This window comes from Cydia splendana, chromosome 14 (genome assembly GCF_910591565.1).
Source record: "Cydia splendana chromosome 14, ilCydSple1.2, whole genome shotgun sequence".
NCBI classification, from domain to species: domain Eukaryota; kingdom Metazoa; phylum Arthropoda; class Insecta; order Lepidoptera; family Tortricidae; genus Cydia; species Cydia splendana.
Window position 1 is genome coordinate 17,716,127 of NC_085973.1, and position 15,918 is coordinate 17,732,044.

At 37.4% G+C, this 15,918-nt stretch overlaps 1 pseudogene; it reads left to right on the forward strand.

The window, feature by feature from the left end:
* The first annotated feature begins 1,028 nt into the window (after positions 1-1,028).
* LOC134796960 (piggyBac transposable element-derived protein 1-like) lies at positions 1,029-2,914 on the forward strand (annotated as a pseudogene).
* The last annotated feature ends 13,004 nt before the right edge of the window (positions 2,915-15,918 follow it).

Sequence of the window (15,918 nt, forward strand, 5' to 3'; positions counted from 1 at the left end):
TTTTCTTTATTAATTAATGTTTACTCAGTTCCCCAAAAGACTGTGCAATGAGGGACAATTAATTTACTGTCGTTTAATTTTGTTGTATTATTAATTTATTAAATCAACATAATTATTTTATTATTTTTGTTGATATCCGTCCCCCCTGTTCTAAACTTAGAGTTAATTTGGCAAAATCTTTCCTCGGTAGCTTATTCATATCACAACGTATTAAATTCAGCGCCATCTGTTAGTTTACCAGGGTACTCAATAGTGGTAGCACATATTTGAAAAAAGTTTGCCCCTCCTTCCTAAGTAGCGCCATAAGATTCAGGGGCAAACTTAAGTCAATCGATTGTTGTGGCTACCCCCCCTTTTAGGGGTTAAATTTTTATAGCCTATAACCTGGCCGGGGATTTTCTCGACAGATTAGTAAAGTTTTCATCAAAATCCGTTCAGCCGTTTTCACGTGATGCGCGTTCAAATAAACAGACAAACAGATAAACAGACAAACAGACAAAAATTCTAAAAACTTTTGGAACGTGTTCTGTTATCGATTCTAAGTATCCCCAGCCAACTTTTTTTCAAATATCTTCCATGTACAGACTTTCGACCCTCTTCAGCTTTATTATATGTATAGATATTTTCACATGGCAATCGATTTTTGAAATTCTGTGGATGGGTAGAAAAATATAGTTGAAGTACCCTCAATGTCATTATATTAGTTAATCTGTAAGATGGCACCGCCTCGCACGTCAGTTGTTTTTACCAAGGTATATATGCGTTTATCTCTGTTATTTTGCAAAAAAACGAGTCAATTTGAATCAAAATATAAATCTTTGTTATATAATTGAAAGGAAATAATAGTATAAAATAGCAATTTATTACTTTGTCATTCTCTAAACTGCCTCGAATCAGTTGTCCGTCTCACCGGACTTCACCATATAAGCTGTAAACGATGTTTAGTAATATTTGTCCGCAGTGGCGGACTCTGCCAAAAACACCGAGTTTAACTTTACTAATATAATAAATTTAATTTTTATGAACATGCCGAATCTGAAGCCAGTGAAGTTTCTACTGACGAAAATGAAGTGCTTGATAATTCTGACGCTGACTCATATGTTTCCTCATCAGCGCCCTCGTTGTCATCCTCGCTAGAACGACTGAATATTTCAAATAGTTCTGAAAATGACCATGAGCTTATTTACAACAATGTTGTAAATAGTTATGAGGTACATACATTGCAGGATGTAAATGTCCCATTAACACCTATTATGCGGGAAGTAATTGATCAAGAAAATTATACTGATATTCCGTCTATTTCGTCTATTCCATCTTTGCCTACACCAGTACCCACAACGCGAAAAACTCGATCAAGACAACCTAAAATTGCCAGTAAAAAGCGCAAAGTTGTCAAGAAATTTTCCCTGGAATATACATGGCGTCGTGCGCTTTTCCAACATAAAGCCGAGATGGAAATTATTAACGATAATGACGAATACGAGGACTTAGATCCTAAAAGTTCAGCAATGAAATATTTTCTAAAATTCTTCTCGGATGATATATTTATAGACATTGTTACTGAAACAAATAAATTTTCAGTGCAGAAATCTGGAAGATCTATTGACTTAACTGTTGACGAATTTCGTGACTTTTTGGCGATAAAAATTATGATGGGAATTGTTGTAATGCCATCATATTTAGACTACTGGTCTAAACAATTAAGATACCCACCAATAGGCCGATCTTATGACCCTAAAAAGATATCAACAAATCCGTCGATATTTACATTTTGCCGACAGTAATTTCGAAACTTCGGATAGGTACTATAAAGTTCGGCCCCTTGTTGAAAAAATCAAGAAAAATTGTCTTGCTCAAGAAACTGAGAAAGAATTTAGTGTGGACGAGATGATGATTCCCTACAAAGGTAAGAAAGCTGGTAAACGACGCCAATATATGAAAGATAAGCCAAATAAGTGGGGTTTTAAAAATTTCGTCCGTGCTGGTGTCAGTGGAATGATATATGACTTTATATTATACGGCGGAGAAGACACATTCCGTTTTCATAGTTTCACCGACGACGAAGCAACTTTAGGCTTTGGCCCACAAATAGTGTTAGCTCTTTGTCAGTCAATAAAAAATAAACCGTCAACCGTATGTTTCGACAACTTTTTTGCATCGCCGGAGTTGGTCTACATTTTGCGCGAAAAATACGGCATTATCTCTTTGGGAACTATTCGTCGTAATCGACTGCGAGGGGCTGATGAAAAACTTACTAGCGAGAAGGTGCTGAAAAAGAAAGCCCGAGGTAGTTTCTCCGAAGTTGTCTGCAATACCAACAAATTGGCGGTACTACGTTGGCATGATAACAAATGTGTCACCTTCATAAGTTCATATACCGACTCTCAACCGGTACAAAAAATTAAACGCTACTGCAAAATTGCTAAAGCTATAATCGACGTGGAATGCCCTAATATGGTGAAAGTTTATAATAAAACTATGGGTGGCGTAGATTTAGCAGACATGCTTATATCTCTATACAGAATTCCATTTAAAAGTCGAAGGTGGTACTTGAATATCTTCACACAAATTCTTGACATATGTATAAACAATGGGTGGCTTTTGTATAAAAAAAACTGTTGCTCAAAAGATCTAGAATCAAAACCACTAAAAGGCTTCAGACTAGACTTATATACAGCTTTGACTAAGTCTAACAGGTCAGATCATCGTGAAAAAAATGTGGAATGTACTGTCAAAAGGCCAGTTGCAGTTCGTCCAGCTGACTCAGTGCGTTATGATAATATTGGGCATTTCATGAGCACCAAATCTGAGGGTCGCTGTATGTATTGCAACAAAAAAACAGTTGTATACTGTATAAAGTGCAATGTCAGATTATGCTTCGTTACAGGAAAAAACCCCAGAAATTGTCAACTAGATTTTCACACAAAATAATGTATATTTTTGAATTTTGAAGTACATTTTTTATTTCTAAATATTTTTTAATTTCTTTGGCAATGTCCGTCTCGGCGGACATCTCCATTTGTCTATTATATTCCAGGAATTTGGCAGAGTCCGGTGTAGCGGACATAGTTTTTCTCGGGATCTGGAAAATCTAGATTTTTATTTATATTTTTAGGAAGCTTCTGAAGGTACAATTATTCAATTTTATTAGCAAAATATATAAATTTGTGTTATCAAAGTCTCTGCCAAATTAAGGGTTAAGGATCTTTGATCATTAAGTACGTCGATTTTTGTAGGTAAAGTACGCCCTAAGGACCACTTGCACATCCAGGGTTAGCCACTAACTCGGTTAACCGTTAACGCAGGGTTAAATTGTACTGGTAACTCCGGGCTTAACCGGTTAACCACGAGTTAGTGGCTAGATGGCCCTAAATTAACTACTTCACGATAAAAAGAAAGTCAAGATAGACACAAGCACACCACAGCCTAGATACCGAAATACCTACACATGGTTGTATTCGCTCGAAAAACCTCGCATCTATTTCTGTAACATGGGGACGAAGGTCACGCAGTTTTACCTAGATGTCGATTCTAAGTTAATAATTTGTTACGGTTTTGAAAATGAAAATGAAAAACCGGACAAGTGCGAGTCGGACTCGCCAACCGAGGGTTCCGTACTTTTTAGTATTTGTTGTTATAGCGGCAACAGAAATACATCATCTGTGAAAATTTCAACTGTCTAGCTATCACGGTACGTGAGATACAGCCTGGTGACAGACGGACGGACGGACGGACAGCGGACTCTTAGTAATAGGGTCTCGTTTTACCCTTTGGGTACGGAACCCTAAAAATGATTTATTTGGGTATCAAAAATGCAGCTTATTACATAGTAGAAGGGTATTACATTTTGATACGACATTGACGATCTTGGTCTAGAGAAGCGTTGGTGGCCTAGCGGAAAGTGCGTGCGACTTTCAATCCGGAGGTCGCGGGTTCAAACCCCGGCTCGTACTAATGAATTTTTCGGAACTTATCATGATATATCATTTGATATTTACCAGTTTGCCTTTCGGTGAAGGAAAACATCGTGAGGAAACCGGACTAATCCCAATCAGGCCTAGTTTCCCCTCTGGGTTAGAAGGTCAGATGGCAGTCGCTTTCGTAAAACTAGTGCCTACGTCAAATCATGGGATTAGTTCTCAAGCGGACCCCAGGCTCCCAGGAGCCGTGGCAAAATGCCGGGATAACGCAAGTAGGGAATGCAAATCGGTTACTTTCGGTTATTTTTTGTATGGAAATAATCGGTTATTAACCGAAACCGCGGTTATTTCCATACAAAAAATAACCGATTTGCATTCCCTAAACGCAAGGAAGAAGATTGACGAACTTGGTGATTGGCGCGCATCTCACGCACGACTTTCATGGCTCCTCTGGGCCAGCGCCGGCCACTCCAAGGGCCGCATTTATGCGTTAGAGGGAGCAAGTGATATTGCTATCTCATTCTACCGCATGGCAGCGTCCCTTGGAGTGGCCGGCGCTGGCCCATCGTGTAGACAAGCCATCACTTCATTTCTCATGCACCAATCACCGTCAGCGATATTCGTATCTAAACAAAATCAAAACCGTAACAAGTCTGAATCGGGTTACTACTCGATAACAAACCGCGAAGTAAAATGACTGGCACAAAATGACCAAAAGTAGGTAATGGGTATAATCTGCTAGCCGTTCTATAAAGCGACATTAAAGCACTCTACTGTATTAAAGTGTCCCGCGGGACAGAGCCGTGGGCAAATTTGAACGGAATGGGCATTTGATACGGGGAAAATAACACAGAGGGCGATAATGGGGAGCTTAATGAAATTGCTGATGTGCTTGTGTGCGGTTTCACTATACTTTTCATACATTTTGGCGCAGCCGTGCGGCATGTGAAGTCCTGACGTTGTGACGTTGTGCACACGGTATGTGTACTGTGCGATTTTTCTATGCGCTGCGTCACACTTATTTTCGCAAAGTTTCTGAAGTATAATTAGATAGCAGGTTTATTAGGTGCGTGACAGTTCCAACAGCCTCTTGCGCCTAGTGTTAGAGTCACCTGCTTGCGCCTTCTGGAAACACTGGGACGATGTACATATGGGCTCCAGAGGCTTAGTATATAAGTTGTTATAATTTATTAATTTTGTTATAATTTTGTATAGGTTTAAGTACTAACATAATATTAAGGGAATGTATACTAACACTATGGACATGGTCTGAATTAAATAAATTGATTGATTGATTGATTGATTGATTGATTGATTGATTAGAAACAATTATAAATCTCATCGATTGACATCTTTCTAAAAACTAAGCTAGGCACAGATGTAGTGCATAATTGTTTTCCATCGTATTTTCTCGGAAACGTTTCGTATTTGTCATGCTACTTCAGTCAACCTCTATACGTTTTGTACCGAGACTGACTGAAATAGCAAGACACGTTCGTACGTTACCGTGTAAAAACGATGGAAAATAATTATGCCCTACATGTGTAGGTAGCTAATTGCGTTGCTTTCGTTCCCGCATAACTGTCGCGATTCATGAAAGGCTTTATAATCATTACAGTCGTTAGTCGTCTTTTTAAGGTTCCGTACCCAAAGGAGAAAAACGGGACCCTAATACTATATTTAAGTGGGGCCCCCTACAGCAAAGGTGATTTTTTGTCGTTTTTTGCGTAATGGTACGGAACCCTTCGTGTGTGCGAGTCCGACTCGCACTTGTCTGGTTTTTCTTACCTACTTGATAAATCTCATATCCTTTAGTGCCCTTTACTTCGCAAAAAATTAAGATACTTAGGTAGGTAATCATGAAACTATATCAACAGTAATAAATAAACAAACCACCAAACAGTTTAACGTAAAAGGAAATTTCACAAAACCCAATAAAATATCATTTAACGAGGCATTACCGAACCCGGTGAGAAATATATGGCGGAACCCGATCAAGAATATATGGGGCATTTTGGCATATAACATGCAAATTTGGCTATATACGATACCCGTCGTATTTATGCCGTAAAAAATGTCCCTCGTCTATTAAATATACGAGTTCGTAAAAATATGTCCCAGTGACCATGGTATAGTAATATACTCCGCCTGGTACGCCATTCCCGTCTTTTCTAGGTCACCTAACTGACACAAGCCTACGTCATCATGCGGCAGCGCTATAGGATAATATGCGATAGCGCTATATAGCGGCCATGTTATTGTGACGTAGGCCTGTGTCACTCTGGGAATAGAAGACCATGTTTTATTATACCATGCCAGTGACCTTCTTGACTCAAACATAGGTTTTGGTCGTAATTGTTTCCTGTCATAGAGGTTATACACCGTGGGCTGGAATAACCCGAACGTATTTAAAGGCTAAAATTTCCTATCAACTTTTCTAGAATTTGCCTAGTTTCTGAGTTATGACCGTTTAAAAAAAAACATCTTTTTATCATAACTTAGTGTACAATGCCTTTTTGATGGCGATGTTGCCGCTATGGGGCATAGTCTAAATGTGCTTATTGATAGATGTCAAAAAGTGACTAGCAACACTTTGGAAAAACTAGGATTTACGAAAAAAAAGTAAATATACAAGTTAAGTGGTAGTTTTATTAATAAAATAAATTGTTTGCGAAAAAATACATTAAAAAAAAAAGCAAAAAAAATTTTTTTTGGCGAAATTGACATAAACTCTTTATGACATTTTTTCCTTCTTTTGGACTCAGAAATATGTGGTTAAAATCTATCGGGTTATTCGAGCCCACGGTGTATAGTAAACTGTTTTTTTCTTACACGGAGAGTTTTTAGGCATATTTCGCGAGTTGTATAAAAATTAAGTGCATTAATTCCCGTTGCTAGGGAGGTTTTGGGATTATACTGAGCAACTATTACTACCAAGCAACGTTTACTACCAACCAAAAATTTACCCTCCCATAGAAAATGGACCAGCAAAAATGTATGAGACAGCCAATTTTTTTATTCGAGATTTCGGAGTTGGTCCCATAGTAAAAGTTGTTCAGTATATTCCCAAAACCTCTCTGGCAACGAGAATGCACTTATTTTTTGGCCACCCTGTATAATATAATATGTACAACTCGCGAAGTATGCCTAAAAACTCTCCGTCTTCACAACAAGCGGCCTAAGCTGGTCATTTTCAAAGCCTTCTTGTTACTTCTTCCACTTCGTTCTAAGCAATCTTCTTCTCTTCTTCGACCTAGCGTTTTCCCGGCCTTGCGCCAGGGTCCGCTTTCCTGCTCAATCTTCTCCACTTTGCCCGGTCTTCGACATCTCTGGTGTGAGATTGTTCTCTTCCATGTCGCCTATCACGACGTCCAGCGCTTAGCCTACCGCCGCGTGATTTACTAAGCAATCAATAAAAAATATTTCTAGTATATTTTCCATTACAAACTGTAATGGAAAATATCTCTGCAATCAAAACTAACGGAACAAACAAATTAAATGTAGCATTTTTGGATACTTTTTTTAGACCCAATCGGGAATAGTAAAAACGATGGCCGACGTTTAATTGATACGAAAACACTCTGCGAATAAAATAACCATTTGTTTTCGTTAGATTGAAACAGATTGATTTTTAAGCTCCAATTGGAATGCTTTTGTGATTTGTTAGGGTTCCGTACCGAAAAGGTAAAACGGGACCCTATTACTAAGACTTCGCTGTCCGTCCGTCCGTCCGTCCGTCCGTCTGTCTGTCACCAGGCTGTATCTCACGAACCGTGATAGCTAGACAGTTGAAATTTTCACAGATGATGTATTTCTGTTGCCGCTATAACAACAAATACTAAAAACAGAATAAAATAAAGATTTAAATGGGGCTCCCATACAACAAACGTGATTTTTGACCAAAGTTAAGCAACGTCGGGCGTGGTCAGTACTTGGATGGGTGACCGTTTTTTTTTTTGCATTTTTTTCCGTTTTTTTTTTCATTATGGTACGGAACCCTTCGTGCGCGAGTCCGACTCGCACTTGCCCGTTTTTTTTTTAAACTAACGCTCAATTAAAATAAACAAATACTTACTATAGGGAAATTTTATACAGACCTAGTCCCACAGTCCAGTTTTGTGGGTACTAGACGACAATGTATATAATAGATTATCATGCCGCTGCTTTCTTATTTCCTCCTAACTTCTTATAACTCGAAGCAAAACTAAAAAATTAATAGTAAAAAACTTTATTTAAAACAAGCTTTTATATATGCGCTAAAAAGAATAAAATAAATTTTTCCTTTAAAATTTTTACTATCAAGTTTTAACGTCATTACACAATTTATATGATATAAAAGCTTGTCGCGATATTAACCTTTGTAGATAAACAAGTAAAATTTAAATAACTTGATCTGACGGATTACAATTTTTAAAATTTTCATACGACGTAAATACGAGTAGGTAACTAGGTACCTAATTGAATCTCGCGACAAGCTTTTATATCATATAAATTGTGTAATGACGTTAAAACTTGATAGTAAAAATTTTAAAGGAAAATTTTATTTTATTCTTTTTAGCGCATATATAAAAGCTTGTTTTAAAAAAAGTTTTTTACTATTAATTTTATTTTTTACTTTTTAGTTATCCCTGGACTGGTTTCTCAGTCTGTTCATCTCATTCAACGCATCATTGTTGCAAGGCAAATAGGCATAACAATGCGCTATTACCATTCAATAGGTTTACTAAAAACTTCATCTTTCGTTTTAATAAAATAACTAAACCTTTTACGCGAAAAATCATCTATAAAAAGTAGCACATATCTCTAACCACCGTACGATGTTTGCGGCATAGGCCCGCAAACGTCAGTATGTAGGTATGAGCCCTAAGACTTCAGTCGCTCTCGTAAAGGATTTCTTTGGAAACGGTAACTTAGGTAACTTAACTTTTACTTTTTCCAGACGACAAAATCAAATTGCCAATATCATCCAAATGTAATATACAATTTCATAAGCGAAGCATTACATCCTACACGGTCGCCCAATACTTTTTGTAAGGAAGCCAACTGGCTTTCCTACATAATGTTGGGTCAGCGAGCCAATGTCCTTGAATTTATTTATGCGTCCACACCACACAATTGAGCGAAAAACTATCCCGTCTGGACACCTACTGGCGGTAATGACGCTGCTCCGTACATAAACATACGTATAATTTGCTCTCCTAAGTGCTCATCAAGACGAGTGTGCCTATGTTGCAACAACCCGAGTTCCACTAAATACTGCCACGGTTCAGCTACAGCTCTATCTTGGGTATCTCCCAAGTGCTCAACAAGACGAGTCGGATGACCAAAACAGCGTTTGCTTATGTTGCACCAAACCTGAGACCCACTAGGTACAGCCAGGGTTCGTCATCAGCTCTATCTTGAGTAGTGCTCTCCCAAGTGCGCAAAAAGACGTGTCGAATGACTAAAACAGCGTGTGCCTATGTTGCACCAAACCTGAGTTCCACTAGGTACAGCCAGGGCTCAGCATCAGCTCTATTTTGGGTACTACTTTCCAAATAACTCTTCAAGAAGTTGGATGACCAAAACATCGTGTGCCTCTGTTGTATAAAACCCGAGCTCCACTAGGTACTATGGGTTCATTTGACGGGCATTCCGTCACGTCGCTTCGCCACCATCAGGGAACCACTGCTCGTGTCCGTTCCGTTAGCCCGGCGCTGATGTTATTGTAATAACTTTTGCTTTAAATAAAAAATATTTTTTATTTAATAGCTATTCTATTCAGGTTGCAGACCAATGCTATTGACGCCTGTCTGTCTCATCAAACATACTGACTCAATCATTAGACCCTGGATGCCATCTATGACCAAAACACTCATCAAGACGAAGCAATCGAGCGCAAGCCTGATTAAGTTTGGTTCCGTGGTGGACATCTTCTGCCTTCATCATAGAACTCTGGATGCCATAATCAGACCTTGACTACCATTGAAGACCAAACTACTCATCAAAAGGAGCCAAACTCGATATAGTAGGGTTACCTATAGTTGTGTTACAGAGTGCCGCTGACCACCTTCTGACTCCATCATCAGATCCTGAATATAATGTAGAATCAAAATACTCATTGAAACCAATTACACAAGCCCAAACTTGAGAGGGTTACGTCGTTTTACTACAGAGTTTAGGTACATAGCCACCTTCCAGCTTCATCGTCAGATCAGCTTCATGTCATAATAATATTGTGTCCAATATTGTCACCTTCTATTCATTGGAAACCTGAAAATTCAATTATTTTGATACTAGTTTTTATCTTTGACTGTACTTTTTTTCCACAGTCAACTTAATACTCAACGAGACAATTCTAGCAACCCTAAACACAATTACGTTGTGTTATTTTATCACCGAGTATTATTTTGATACTAGTTTTTATGGTTGACTGTACTTTTTTTCCACAGTCAGCTAGTACTCAACGAGACAATTCTAACAACCCTAAACACGATTCCGTTTTGTTGTTTTATCACCGAGTTCCTATGGCCAACTCCTGTCTCCATAATCAGATCAGCTCGATGGTACCATAATATTGCATTGTCATCCGACTTACATATATTTGCAAATTTTCAGCTTTTGTTTTAAATTCAATTATTATGATACTTAGTTTTTATCGTTGACTGTACTTTTCTTTCCACAGTCAACTAATACTCAACGAGACAATTTTAACAACCCTAAAGACAATTACGTTGTGTTATTTTATCACCGAGAATTATTTTGATACTAGTTTTTATGGTTGACTGTACTTTTTTTCCACAGTCAGCTAGTACTCAACGAGACAATTCTAGCAACCCTAAACACAATTCCGTTTTGTTATTTTATCACCGAGAATTATTTTGATACTAGTTTTTATGGTTGACTGTACTTTTTTTCCACAGTCAGCTAGTACTCAACGAGACAATTATAACAACCCTAAACACAATTCCGTTGTGTTATTTTATCACCGAGTTCCTATGGCCACCTCCTGTCTCCATCATCAGATCAGCTCGATGGTACCATAATATTGCATTGTCATCCGACTTACATATGTATGCAAAATTTCAGCTTCATTGGAAGTCGGAAAGTGGGTCAAAAGCTTGCAAGATTTGACCCGTACAAACATAGTTAACTACATATTTACATACATAGGTACATTGCAAGTTAATAAAAAGCTTGTAAAAATAAACTCAAACAGAAATAAGGCGACCGAAGTCCCAATGCTAACTTTTAATTAAAATCAAGGAAGCCAAGGTTTCTTCGGCGTTTAATAGAAATGTATTAAGACTTGGAGGGCACTCAAACAACGATTATTCATTTTCGTTTTGCATAATCAAATTCGTTTCTATTTGGCCCTGAGGTTTGTGCGGAAATGGCGAATAGATTTTAAATGGTAAGTGTCAAGTCAAGTGTTCAATATTTCTTATTAACAATTGGTAGTGAAAAGTTTAACCTTGCCACCCCGCAATATGACAGTTTTTCTATACAAAGTCCCGGAAATGGGAATTCCTTGTTATCGCCATACAAATTCAGGGCCAAACCGCGAAAATCTCTGACTAAGCCTTAATAGGAGTAAAAGAAAAAGATGCCCGAATTTTGCGAATATTGGTGTTCGGGGTAGGCCCGATGTACAAAGATCAATCCCTCCATATAAATCAGTAATTAAACTTGATATCGCTTGAAAAGCAAAGCGAACATACAAATACAATACAAGCTTAACGAACTGTCAGTTAAACAGTGTGTGCGTCAAATCAAACACCAAAGATCCGCTTCAAAATGCTGGCTCAACCTTTACGCAAACTTTGCTGTCCCATTTTGTAAAGCCGTTAAGATATTAGTGTAGTTAAAGCTTGAAAGAATCTGAATCAAGTCTGCAAGCTCGTCCTATTCTGACCATTCTTTTCAATTAAACCAACATAAGCTTGATCTCTGATTACCCATTAACAGTACCAGCTTCGAGCTCAAACTTAAAATAGTTTTTCGATAGCAAGTGTTTTGTATAATAGCAATAACAGCAATGTCCAACGACGGTAAAGTTATTCTGAACACGTCCCGCGCCCTAAGTGGTCTCAGCTTGATGCAATTTCTTTTTTAAAGAAAGCTTCATACGGTGTATTTGTGGAGGTTTTTACGGAGCTGGAAAGTTCGAGAAAATTCATAAAAGTCCGTGAATAATTCAGTGATCGCGCTAATGATAGCGACGTGTTTTATCAACGTTACAGTTGAAGTTAACGTGTACTTACCTATTAGTAATACCTGGGGTTATAGGATTATAAATAGTATAATATTGTTCAGAACGCATCGGATTGACGTCACAGACGGCCAATTGCCTCCGAAATACGAAGATCGGCGACGAACGGATGGATACGTATGCAGGGTGTTTGGTACATCGTTTGCCAAATTAAAATGGCACATAGGTTGAGTCATTTGCTCTCTTCTCATGCCTAGAAAAAAAAATTGACCATGGTTTTTTTACTACTGCGCAAGTAAAAATTAGAAATTTACGAAAAACTGGCATAGAGCTGGAAAAAAAAACTTGCGCCAAATTAAAAATGTTTAGGCTTGAGAAGATAGCAAATGACTCAACCTATCTGCCGTTTTAATTTGGCAAACGATGTACCAAACACCCTGTATAAGACCGCCGAGAGCAATCAACTTCAATGTTTCAAAAATCCATTGAACGACAAACACGAGTAGTAAGTACTGTAATTTAATTCTAATTTATAAAATTAATGTTTGTAAACAAGTTTCAATAACTAGTCTTCATTGAAGATCCACTTCTTTCCTGCACTACCTAGAAATGAGCCTAGGCCTCAACAATTATAATCATGTAAAATTTTATAAAAGAGACGGAGTTTTCTTTATGACGTTGTGTTTGTAATTTGTAAAACACAAAGTTATTTAAGATAGCATGTACACATTTAAATATAGATTTCATATATCATGTAAAACCGTTTACTTTATAATTATCTACACAAAATATACTAAATGACTAAATGAGTAGGTATAAAATACTAGGTTTAAACAAGTTTTATTATCGTTTAGCATTATTATAATCCTTTTTAAAACCTAATTTGAATTTATCTTTACGCGACATTGCTAATGAGATTTGACTAGGCGCTTTACTTAATTTTTGTCACGTCGCGAGTAGATGAAGAAAGTTTGTGTTAACATGAAATTAATATGTTTGTAATTAGTAGAATAAATCTTATAATAAATCTACATGATATCTCGTAGTACCATCGACATGGTTTGATTAAAAGTGAGACAGATGATCGAAGTTATTTCTTGAACTAGGTACTTTATGGCTGTACCACGGACCTAGAGAGTAAACCGGATAGTGTACATTAGCCAAAAAGTGTGTCCACATGAGAAGTCAAGGTGGGCCGTTGCATCTCTTTCTAATTAGGGTGACCATAAGTCATATGTATGTGGGATATTAGGATAACATTGAATATATAGTTTGGCCAGGATCTTTTCTTATTCGTGCATAGTTATATTAGTTATAAATAATCATACTGTCTTTTCGCTGTATTATGGCCTGAAAAGGGATGGATATAGTATTATTCTCTTCTGTACAACGCTTCACACAACCTTAGGTACTTAATTTAATTGTTCTAAAAACTGTTATTAATAGGCGTAGATGCTTGACCACGAACATGATCGTTCCTCAGGAAGGTGGTCCGCCGTAACATCTGTCAAGAATACAGGTATGAGTGAGAGAGATAGAGAGACAGATATGCTGACAGAACCAGAGGGTCTACCGCGAACCGCGTTCGACGTATCGCCCCTCTGTCACACTTACGTACGAAAGTGCTACAAAGAGGCAACACGTCGAAAGCGGCTCGGGGTAGGCTCTCAGGACACCCCCACTGTCCTGAGAGCTTTTTACAGTCTTTGCCGCGTTAGGTCCCAGGCCCTTCATAGCAAGCACTAGCCGCCAATTCTCAGCATCCATCATATAGACTGTCGCTTAATATATCTGGCCGCCCTAGGCCCGGGCCTACTCGGCCTTAGGGCAAATCCGCCACTGCCACAGGGTCGCGTGGGACCGCTACGTCCGTTTGCTATAGTTTTTAACTAGGACGCTTGTCACTGGAGCATAGAAACCGAAGTTTGCATCGTTTGACGAGCATCTTTCTCTGTCTCTGCAATTACTCCTTTATAGGAGTAAAAGAGAAAGATGCCCGCAATTTGCGAACCTCGGTGTTCACGGTGGTAGGCCATCTATGCGAAAAGAGAAGAGTCGTGAAATGTAAAGCCTGACAACAGTTTATTTGACCCTCGCCATTTTGCGGATTTTCAATGGTACTAATTTCTTTTACTGGCAACAAGTACTCTTTGACAACGAACGTTGGATGTCATCGAATGTCACCGATGTAAACCAACGGAAAATATCTACGAATATATTCAAATATAAACGGTTTTATTTCAAATATGCCAAAAAAATTTACCAAAATTGCGAAAAAATTGTAGTGAATGCAATCAAATACTTACAGCTTAAAAAAGACGAAGGATTAAATAGCATTCCAATAAACAATGTTTTGAAGTTGGTTGTTGATATGACCGGTATTGACATTTTATAGTGCGGTTTTATTGAACTGGCTTTAGTTGTTTGGTTTAAACTTTAATATTTCATTTATTATTTTATTATACATTTATTATTATATTATATTTACGTAGATCGACGATAAAAATCCTATAATCGAATTGGAGACTGAACGTTTTATAATCGAGGTTGGTGGTCCTGAAAGCGACACGACATCTGATGAAAATCAGACTTCGTCAGAGTCAGAAAACGAAGAATATATTAATATTGAATATTTAGAATCAGATTTTGACGAATAGGTAAATTGAAAGAACCGAATTCTCTGTAAGCAATGTTTCTGACATTATACGAGTATCAACATGAAGCCACTGCCCACTACTACCCCGACTATACATGACGTACGCACATTATTGCCATACGTAAGCTGTTTGCAGCGACACTATCTCAGGGTTAAATAAACTGTTGTCAGGCTTTAAATATGTGCCGTTCCCAGTAAATTTTCCAAAGAGGGTAAATTCCCAGTAACGTTTCTGGTATCGTCCCAAAAGTCAGTAAATTACCATAAAGTTCTATTTTTCTTTTATTATCAATGTGTTTTTTATTATTATAACAATGTATAAATGTGTCTGTAATGTTTAAGGACTTTGGATTTCAATTTTGGCAATTATTTATTCTGTATTGGCTCTCATTTCACCAATTTAAACATGCAGAAATAAATACATACCTATTCATATAAACTTACTTTTAAGTACGTAATAAGAATTGTGTATCACTGATTCTCATCGTGCCGACATCATGGTCACCCTAATGAGTTTGACAATGTTGACTTGTATTTTTATCGCAAAATGTAATAATTGTGGCTTCCTTGTGAAACAATATTCCACTATTAGAAATTCTTTCACTCCTACAACCTTTAACGCAACATTTATTCACCATTTTTAAGAAATTTTTCATTCACGTGTTTTGATAACATGTCATCACACGTTAGGGATACCAATTAATATTCAAAGTTACTACAATGTCTACCATATCAAAATTAATGTTTTTTTTGTTGTGCACATGCTTGGTTAAATCAGTTAATAATATTGACATCATAATTATTTACAAATTTCTTAAAAGATATCAGAACCTTACTCTAAATATAGCACTTAAATAATATAAGAAGGTATTTAATTTCAGTAGTATATTGATATAAATACTACCACAATGGTATATTTTTAACATTGGCAACATGTGCGAGTGAGACACCGCGACCCACCTTTGCTATCTCAAGTGGACCGTTTTCTCTAGTCTGGTAAGAACGTCTTTCTGGCTCGGTGATAAGGTTAAATTTAGGTTTTAGGTTTCATGTTTTATGTTTCTTTTTGTACAATAAAGTATTTTACTACTACTACTACTACTACTACTAAATTTAGTATGGCAAAAAAAGTGACAGTTCACTCCATCTTA